The sequence below is a fragment of the Vigna angularis genome, chromosome 6 (genome assembly GCF_016808095.1).
Source record: "Vigna angularis cultivar LongXiaoDou No.4 chromosome 6, ASM1680809v1, whole genome shotgun sequence".
Classification (NCBI taxonomy): domain Eukaryota; kingdom Viridiplantae; phylum Streptophyta; class Magnoliopsida; order Fabales; family Fabaceae; genus Vigna; species Vigna angularis.
Genome location: NC_068975.1, coordinates 20591757 through 20602109, shown reverse-complemented (window position 1 = coordinate 20602109; position 10353 = coordinate 20591757). Strand labels below are relative to the sequence as shown.

General features: G+C 32.2%; 1 long non-coding RNA gene across 2 annotated transcripts; it reads left to right on the top strand.

Annotated features, from left to right (window-relative positions):
• The first annotated feature begins 2523 nt into the window (after window positions 1-2523).
• LOC128197317 (uncharacterized) lies at window positions 2524-7065 on the top strand. 2 transcript variants are annotated; one of them, XR_008249708.1, is made up of 3 exons: window positions 2524-2680; window positions 2767-2943; window positions 6488-7065. It is a non-coding gene; the product is annotated as an uncharacterized LOC128197317 (long non-coding RNA). The 2 variants fall into 2 exon arrangements; XR_008249709.1 differs by having other exon boundaries at window positions 2525-2680; window positions 2777-2943.
• The last annotated feature ends 3288 nt before the right edge of the window (window positions 7066-10353 follow it).

Genomic DNA, 10353 nt, shown 5'->3' with positions numbered 1-10353 from the left:
GAGAAGTGAGTAATTGAAAACCCTAAATGATTTTTTTTCATGAGTTTCCTTTCCTTATCCTTTTTCATCAAAATTTGTAACATAATACACTGAGTATTCACAAATGGGATTTGATTCATTTTAAGGAAAAAATTATTGAACTCAATTATTTCTATTTTCTTAATTTTTAATATGTTTTAAAATTTAAATTAAGTTTAAAGTATTTTGTATAAGATATTTTTTATATAGTTTTAGTCTAACTTTTAAATTAAGATTCATTCTCGGTATCACTCAATTTCTCCCAGATCAACAACAATCATAAGATCTTTTAATTTTGATTAAGACATGTTTTTAGACTGACATCTAATCAAAAAGAATATAAGTACTATGAAAAGTAGAGAAATGATAAACCGATGAAATCATGTATATCAACATAGGTAATTCATTTATACATTGAAAGAAAGAACATAATATATACAGAGCCCTAGATATATGCTTCGTTGTAGAATATCATTGAAAATATTTCTTATTCTAACATTGCATGCACCTTATATAATTTTACCCAGAACATGTTCTAATAGAAAAGAAAACATATATATTAGCAGAAAACAGAACCATATAACCTATATATATCCATGATACCTAGAGAGGTTCTGCTGCAAATATTACACTTGGGATTCATCAGATTCCATAAGAACAGCATTTGAAACTTTTTCACAGAGAAGCTGACAGATGTTAGCTATGTGGTTAAAAAAGCAGAAGAAGGCTAAAAGGAAGAGAAGTAGATTGATGATGATATAGTAGTGGAAGAATTCAGCTAGGAGAATCCAAAGCAGTGCCTGAGAAGCAACTAATCCTGATACATGGAAAGTTATGATGATACTTGGCAAGTTCATGTCAGCATTGAGTGTAAGGAAATGGGAAAACATAGCAAGGAAGAAAAGCAATATGGTTGGACTTAATCTTTGAAAGGGATTGTTGTTGGAATTTCCAAGCTTTGCTTCCACACAAGTTAACTCCAAGCCTATGAGAATAATGTAGGTTTTTTGCCAGTTCATGATGCAGATTATGAGCGTGAAAAACAGATGATTATTTTTCAATTTTCTCTTCCCTTAAATAGGCTTATAGTTACTGTACAAAACATCTTTGTCAAGTTTCTTTTTCGTATCATTGGAAGGGACATGCATGCGGTATAAGTTAAGAAATATTTTTTAACAATATTTGAACAAAGTATATATATATATATATATATATATATATATATATATATATATATATATATATATATATATATATATATATATATATATATAGGCTTATACTCTATCAAAATATTGTAAAAAAAATCTCTCTTAAATATCGTTGTTAATAATTTATGCATGCATGTACATAATGTATGAACATGTTAACTTTTAGGTAAGAAATGCAATTTCAATTAATCCTTATGCTTAATTCACTATTTCAACCTTAAGATCTAATGGAAATAAACTAAGGATCCCTAAAATGTGTCCTACACCATAGTGAGATTACAATAACTATTATGTTTAACTTATTGGTCATGATGATGAGAACAGATTGATTGTATATTTCAGAAAAAACCTGTTAGCAGTTGGTACTTTTGCAGCTGTTAGGATAAAACACTCATCATTGGATTACTATAATATTAATATTCATAATGGTAAATAAAATATATTGATTTTGATAGTTTAAAATATGTTAAATTATAATAAAAAAATTATGTACTTTATAAAAAAGTACAGAATCTACAGATGTAATCTTGGACATACAGATTGCTTTGAAAATGACACAAGACATTTATTCTATTTTTTAGTTAAAAACTTTTCACAACTTGGAAAACACGGAGATTAATGCTGAAAATAAATAGTATCCAAGTCATTGTTGTCTAAGAAGTTATATTTAAATTTTAATGGAAAAAACTTTTACATCTACCAGGCCGGCATATATACTTATTTAATATAAATGACTATTCTTTTAATATTTTACTATATTAATTTTTTTATAATGTATTAAATTTACTAGTGTGCTGATTGTAGAAAAAGACAAAACTATAACATTAGTGAAAACATGGTTAAAAATGTTAGGTACACATTAGCTGTATTCAACTATTTGTTTCGAGTATGATATACATATAAATAATAATTAAGAGGGATGATTTACCTTACAATTATGGACAAGTGGTTCTCACTCCCAACACTTTAACTAATTATATTCAATATTTTATTTTTATCAACAAATTTCGGACACAAATTAATGATAAAGTAACTTTTAAAAGTAAAATTAACATATTTATAATTATTAATTAAACAAACACTACAAGAAAAACATTTATTACCGGCGGCTTATTACCGAAGGCCAAGGCTTATTACCGAAGGCCTTTTGGCCTTCGGTAAATTAGATTTATCGAAGGCTTTTCCGAAGGCTTGTGTAACATGACTTTACCGAAGGCTGATGACTGGACATGAGTGGTTACCGAAGGTCAATGACCGTCGGTAAGTGAATAATGTATATGAAATTAGAAAGTGAGATATTTTCGAAGCCCTCATTTCGCGAAAACTCATTCTTTCCCAATCTTCACATTCTCTGCCCTAACTTCATCGACAAACTCACTGGCTGGCTTCTGCAGATTGCTTCCACCCTCACCACAATCGGGATACACTTCTTCCCCACTCCTCCATTATAGGTGAAGTGTCCCATTCTCCCATCTCATTCTGTTTTCCTGTTACTGTTTTCGATTACCCGTCAATGGTGGAACCTTTTTTCTTGTAGCGTTTTCCAGTGTTGTGAGCTGAGGAAGGTGGTGGGTGGCTGAGTTGAAGGCTACCATTGTCAAGGGAGGATATTGGACGACGCGGAATAGACGAGGCGGCGTAACTAGGGCAGTGTGGCTGCGTGGCAAGGTCTTCCAGTACTGCTTCAGAGGCTATTGAAGGGGCTACGGTCGAGGTAAGTTGTTATTTTTATTGATGAAGTATAAAAGCTAAGAAGCCTTTGTTGTGACTTTGTTCAATGTATGCTCTGAATTAGTTTGTGCAATATGATTTGTTATACAAAAATTGTTCAAAGTTGGCATTTTGATTGCTAATGCATTTTAAAACACTATATTTTGCACTGTTGAAAATGGAAACTAAGAGAGCTTGGTAGTGGGAAAGGAAAAAGGAAGAGGCAGAAGCCTCTTCCAAGCCGTGAGTGGTACTAACTACTCCTAATCTAATTCTAAATCCTAATAATTTTCTCTCTGCTACACCGTAAGCACCTCCTCTGTTGCCATGGCCGTGAGCTACTCTTCTTTCCAGCCAATGAACCACTTGATTTTTCTTCAGCCGTGAGCTCCCTATTTTATTCCAAAACATGTGTTGGATGCATACGTTGTTGTCCACCTCTCTCCCTCTTGCTGGACCGTGTGATTTGCTTCTCATGTGGGCGTGGTGCTTTCTTCATTTCAACTCCGAAGCTTGCTTCTTTAAGTATTGAATGTGGCTTCTCCATCTCCATTTGCTGCTTTCTTTAAATCACGTTTCCAGCCAAAAATAAAATGTGGTGGCCCTTTCTCCATCCAACTTTACGGTTTTACTTTTCTTAGGCCAAAGAAAAATTATCTAATGCTAGGTGGTAGCTCTTTTCTATGTAGGCCATGTCAACACTTTCACTAATTTGGAATTCCTGTCATGGACGTTAGCTTTGCCAAACTAAGTGGTGGCCCTTGTGTTGTCCAACTTGCAAAATTCTTCACTTTGAAAGTAATGAGTTGCAGCTGGAGCTTTGCCAACCATGAGTGGTGGCTGGACTTTCCTTCCCTATTCCTCTTCTTTCACACGTCCAACTCCATTCAGCCCTGAACTCATCTCCTTTTCTCTCTTAGCTCTTCCACTCCATAGAAGCCTTTCTTTTGAACGTGAGCTGCTGCCATGCTTCTCAAAGAAACCGTGAGCTTCCTTCTTCTTCCCAACTGGATGTGATGGTAGCTATAGCTGCTGGACATGTTTCCCCTCCTTCAAAGGCCGTGAGTGAAGCTTCTCTACGTGGCTAGACTGCTGCAAACTAGACCATGTAGGTAGCTGCAGCTGCTGGTGGAATTATCTTCACTTCATTCACGCTGCAAGTGGCTTCTCTTCACCTAAAACTCAAAGTTTGAGTATTTAGTACCTAAAAAGTGTACTTATAAGGTGACAAATTGTCATTTCACCTAATGTAGACTCATTCTAAGGTATGTGAACATCCTAACATGTCTAAACTAGTGGAATGAAGCTAGGAAACTTGTCAAAAGCAAAGAATTACCTAGCCAGCAAAGGTCAAAGTTGATAACATGTTATTTCTCCCAAGTTGCTCATCTCATAAACATTGTTTCTTTCCTCCATCATGGGGTGCCAAAACATCACTTTCCTCCACTAAAACACCAGGACCAGCCTAAGACAAGATCAAAAGTGCTTAAAACTCACTTCTTTTAACAATGGTGACCCCTGTTCACCTGACTGAGTACCTGTGTTGGACTTTCTGTACAAAATCCAATTTTCTCTCGGGTAATCGTTTACAGTGTCCTTGTAATCGATTACAGTGTCAAAGAAGGTGTAAATTTGATTTCTAAGCATTAATTTGAAAGGTTTTTGAGTATAGATTCCAACAAAACAAGAATCAACTCATTTGGAGTTCGGTGGAGAAAGTTATGAGCAAAAGAACAAGCAAAGGTCAGAGTTGGCAAAAATATATGAAACGCTAACTTGAAACAATAAACTGTACCAACTCAAATGTCCAAAAATTACAAATTAGTAGTCATTGGAAAGATTTTTGAGTCTAGTTTCTAATAAAAAAAGAATCACATCATTTGGAGGTCGGTGGGAAAAATTATCAGTAAAATAGCCAGCAAAGGTCAAACCTGTGTTGGACTTTCTAATGCTTAAACCTGTGTTGGACTTTCTAATGCTTAAACATGATTACAATCCAATTTGATTCTTATGCTTGAATTTGGTTGGTGAAAATGGTTAAAGTTGGTGTTAAAGAGCAATTGAAACAGTGATATTTTGATTTAATCATATTTAGCATGTGCTGGCAGCTTGTACAAGTCATATTTCATAAAGAAAAGTTGCTAAAACCATAAAATTATGATTATAAACACTTTTGTGCAAAATGACCATTCAAACCACCAATATTTCAGTATTTTTTGTGGTATAGTTGCAGATTTGTGATATAGAAAGCTTATTTTGATTGCTGCATCAAAGGCATTGCACTACCCCATCTCTTCAAGCTGTTTCTGTCCAGATTTTCTTGTCTCTTAAGCATCGTGCAAGTATGTTTGATGTTGATAAGCATTGCTAAAGGTGTAGCAACTCATATTAATCACTTAATTGCAAAATGAGTGGTTGAGTTCATCATAAACTTATTTAAAAATCTGCATAAAAATACTTCTCTGGTTTGACATGTGCAATCTGTTTTGTTCAGATTTTTTTTGCATCTACAACTTTGAACAAATTTATTTGATGATGATAAACATGATTGCAGTGTTTCCTTGAATTCTAGTGCAATTTTTTTAGTAAAAAGTGCTGCATAATTGGCTACAGCAGGGGTGTTTTGTTGAATCTGTCCATTTCAGTGCATTTTACACATTTGTGCAAGTGTATTTTACCATTTGAAACATGTATGCACTGTTCATTTGGTCAAATTTGAGCTCATATGCAAAATCACTTCCTAAACCATCAATTTTGCCTTATTTTGGAAGTGAAGTAGTGATTTTCTAGTGCAGTGTGATTCTTTGCTGTCTTAGTGTCTAAACATGTTCAAATTGATGATAAAAGTTGCCCCAACCATCAAATAATGTTTCCAAACGTGTTTATGCAGAATGACCCATTAAACCACCAAATTTTGCCTAAATGTGGAAGTGAACTTGTGATTTTCTGCTGCATTGTGTCCCTTGACTGTCTTAGTGCTTAAACATTTTCAATTTGATGGTTTAAAGTTGTTAGCACTGTTCATTTGGTCTTTCTCCAGCCAATGTACCAAATCACCTTTTGAACCATCACTTTTGCCTTAAATTTGCAAGTGCACACCTCATATTGAGAGCTTGACTGTTTTGGTTGTGTTTCATTGCTTATGGAGTCATTTTTGGTGAATTGAAAGTTGTTTTCTATTGTTCATATGGTCAATTTTGAGCCAAACCGAAATATACTTGCTACATCAGCAAATTTTGGTCACTTTTAGCAAGTGCACAACTGAAATTCTGCAGTAGATTTTTTCTTGCTTGTTTCACTGCTTCTACATGTTCAATATGATGATATAAACTTCCTTTAGGTGTCATTTGATCCCTAAAACCACTGCCACTCATTTTTACCACTGAAACCATCATTTTTCTACTCATTTTGCTGCTGCAGTGTACATTTTAGTTGCTGTTTGGTTTTTAGTCACAGTTAAATTTGGAATTTGGATTGGAAAAAGCTGGGTTTATCTCCTTTGGTTTCCACATTATTGGATTCCATGTTAAGTCTAAATTATGTTACAGGCACAAGCTCTTGGACGAGCGGTCCATGTTGACGAGGTCTTTGCACAGACCCATCCAGCGCTTGACACAGCTACTGGACCAACGTGACCACGAAAACCGTGCATTGAGAGAAGAATACAGTGACTTGAGAGATGAGTTCTCAAGCTTCAAGGCCCTTGTCATGAGAGCGCTGCCTCAAACTTCAGACACTCCTTCCATTGTCCCTCCGACCCAGCCACGACCCTCCCCGTCACCCGCCGTCCCTCATCAGCCCACACCAGTCTAGCCCACACCAGTCCAGCCATCTACAGATGACCAGGAGGATGAACATGTTTCTGAAGACTATGTAGATTTTTAGTTTCATTTTGTTATTGATCATAGTACATTTAAATGTTATTATGATATTGTTAGAATATAATTGATGTTAGTACATTATGATAATAATGTTATAGTACTTTATGCTTTTCCATCAATGAATATAAAATTTTGGGATGGACAATATATATATGCAGGTCTGTTTGTTTGTAAATTGAAACTGTTATACAGGTCTGTGTGTTGTGAATATGATATGCAGGTATGTGTGGTAGAACAGCAAAACAATTAAAACAAATATTTCTCTGCACCGTACCGAAGGCTTTACCGAGGGCCTTGGCCCTTCGGTAATTACCGAAGGCTTCTGCCCTTCGGTAATTACCGAAGGCCTTTGCCCTTCGGTAATTACCGAAGGCCAGAAGCCCTCGGTAATTGTTAGCGACAAGAGATTTACCGAAGGATTTTTGGCCGTCGATAAGCCTTCGGTAAACACCCATTATCGACGGCCTTTGGCATTTTCCGAGGGCTTCTGGCCTTCGGTAATACCCTACTTTTTTGTAGTGAAATAAAATTTAAAATCATAATAAAATTAAACATATATAATAAAATTTTAAATTAATTATAATTTTTAATTACTAATTACTATTTTACTTTGTTTTCTAAAATAATTCTCAACCTTTAAAAGGGTCAAATTATATAATAACACACAAGTTTAGAAAATAAAAGCATAAAACATATGTAAGTTTAATGTGAGATAATGGTATTTTTTCAAATTTTAATTATTTATTTTCATGTAATATGTCTTTATTCTTTAGAATATGTATTATATGTAACATAAAAGTCAGAACATTTATAGAACTATAAAAAAAAATGAAGGCTTTACACCTCATTATATAACAAAATGTGGATGAAAGTAGTATTTTAAATTGAAATAAGCATAAAATATTTTAAACTAATAAATTTAAAATGCATAAAAATAAAACCATAGTCATTTTAACATGATTTGAGGTTAAAAATATTTTTGCATTAAAATTATATTACCTTACACTTCATACTAAAATTATTGTGTTAAGATGACACAACTTACCTTTATTCATATTTTAAATTAAAAAAAATACACTAATTTAGTAAAAAGAACCCATAAATCACGTCACCTTCAACTTGTTATTAAATCACAATAGATAACGGTTAATCATTTTTCTACTCATAAGTTTTTTCTTTATAAATTATGCACATATGCAAATATGCAAATATGGCCTCACCTGTATTCCATCAATCAATATAGTGTATTATACCTTTTATTTAAAACAAATATGTTAAAAGTTTACTGGAAAAATGTTGTTGATTTTATTAAAAGAATTTACACTTCAAAGCTTATAACTTAACTTCTATTTATAGATACATATGTATTATTCTTTCCTCATTTATTATTAGATTTTCTTATATATATTTTTTGAAATTTCAGCTCTTGAGGCTGTTATTTTTCTAAAAGAAGTAATTGCAACTTTTAAATTAGAATTCTTCAAATCAAATTATTTTCTACAATTATAATATTTTGACTAATTTTTTTTTAAAAAAATTAGTTTGGTAATACAAATATTTTTTGAAAAACTAAAAGATTTTAAATAAATTTTAATATATTAAAATATAAAGTATTACAAAGTAATAAACAATATGAATTAGTTCTTAAATCAGTAACTTTATTTTCCCTATATTTATTTATTATTAGTATATTATAGTTTATAATATATTCCATATACTAACATTTTATTGGTAAAAAAAAAATAAACATAAATTGGGAGACATGTAATTAAAAATATATTATATATAATTCTAAAAGAGAGTGGAAAGTATCTATTAAATTACAAAGTTATTAAAAAACTACTTCAATTAAGTTTTGTTAGACACGCCTCTTCCTTTTCATTAAAAGGCAAATCCGACAACTTTTGTTTATTATAAGACAAAAACAGACTGACTTTATGTTCTTTTCCAGTTAAAAGGCAAAAAAAGAAGACATGAGATGCAAACACGCTACTATAATGCACGAGTAATTTTTTTAAAGCTTACCCATTTATATAATTTCTAAAGCATGTGATACCATTTTCATAAATTATCCTTTTTAGCTCCCTATTTTCAATTATTATTGTCATGAAATGCAGGCATTATTTTATCAAAAACCTACTTTCTGTTTTGTGGGTGGGTCTTGTTTGTCTGGAATTAGCATCAAGGACACATCCTTAAATGCAATAATATGGTTAATTTATTGCCTCTGAGTCCATTCTACTTATACAAATCTAAATAGATATCCAATTGAGTAAGAAAGATTCGCCTTAAATGCTTGTGTATACATGTTATGCTCTGCACTATACACAATCCAGGTAGTCCAGAAAAAAAGACAAATGCAAGCCGACAAGTGTATGCTGTTTGTCTTACACGGAAGATAGTAATCAATAGTAACAAATAAAGCTGAGTAAAATCAAAAGTAAGGAAGAAAATCTACAAAAGTCTTTGATCGAACGTGATTGTGATTTTGACATACATAACCATATGACTGGAAGGATATATTTTGTGAATTATTTGGTTTAACCCCATAGTTTGAATGAGAAAATGTTCTCTACAAATTTTTAAATACCAGACTTTCTCGTATATATCGTATACTGTAAACATTATTTAATAACAAATCAATTGGTTGCACATATAGAATGGACTAGAGTACCATATAACTTCAATTACATAATCAAATGTTGAAGCAAGACTATCGCATTCATGTTAGCATTCATGTTAGGAATATGATCCATTGAATTATATGTAAAAGTATATAAACTTGAAGCATCTAGAAACTCCTCAAAGAAATTCATTAACATAAATCCAGTTGCTGGGTTATAGCTATAGTAAATCACTACATTAGAATTTACATAAAAATTATTTATTAATATATGACAATTATGAGATTATTTATTTGGTGTAAGATAAAATTTCTTGTAAAACTAAATTTGATTTAGTATGGCTTCATTGGGTCTTGAACCTCATCATATACTCATGTTAGACCAAACCATGGATTTTAACTTTCACAAGGATTGAATATAGTGAAAACTATGTATGAGATTAATCTCCCTTATATTAAATATACATATAAGGTCCTTTATTTATAATAGAAGAAATATGGACTAAGTCCAAAATACAAATAAGAAATAATAACAAACTAACTAAAGATAAAAGATAAAAGATAAATATAAAATAAAGATAATATATCTAACACTCCCCCTCAAGCTAGTATATACATATGTACCAAGGTTGTTACTAATATAATCCATCAAGACTTAGTGAAAATATTGGCTTCTGCACTCGAATGACACCAAATTGCTAATGATTTACAAGACTACATAGAAAACAAAATACCAACCCAAAAGACTCCCTTGAGCAACAAATCTAGGAGGTTGCTCCATATAAATCTCTTCTTGCAAATCGCCCTTGAAAATGCATTGTTGAGGTCCAATGGAAAAAAAGGTCATTGTTGGAGAGCCACCACAGCTATAAATAAACTAATAAAAACCATTTTTTTCATGGGAGAAAAA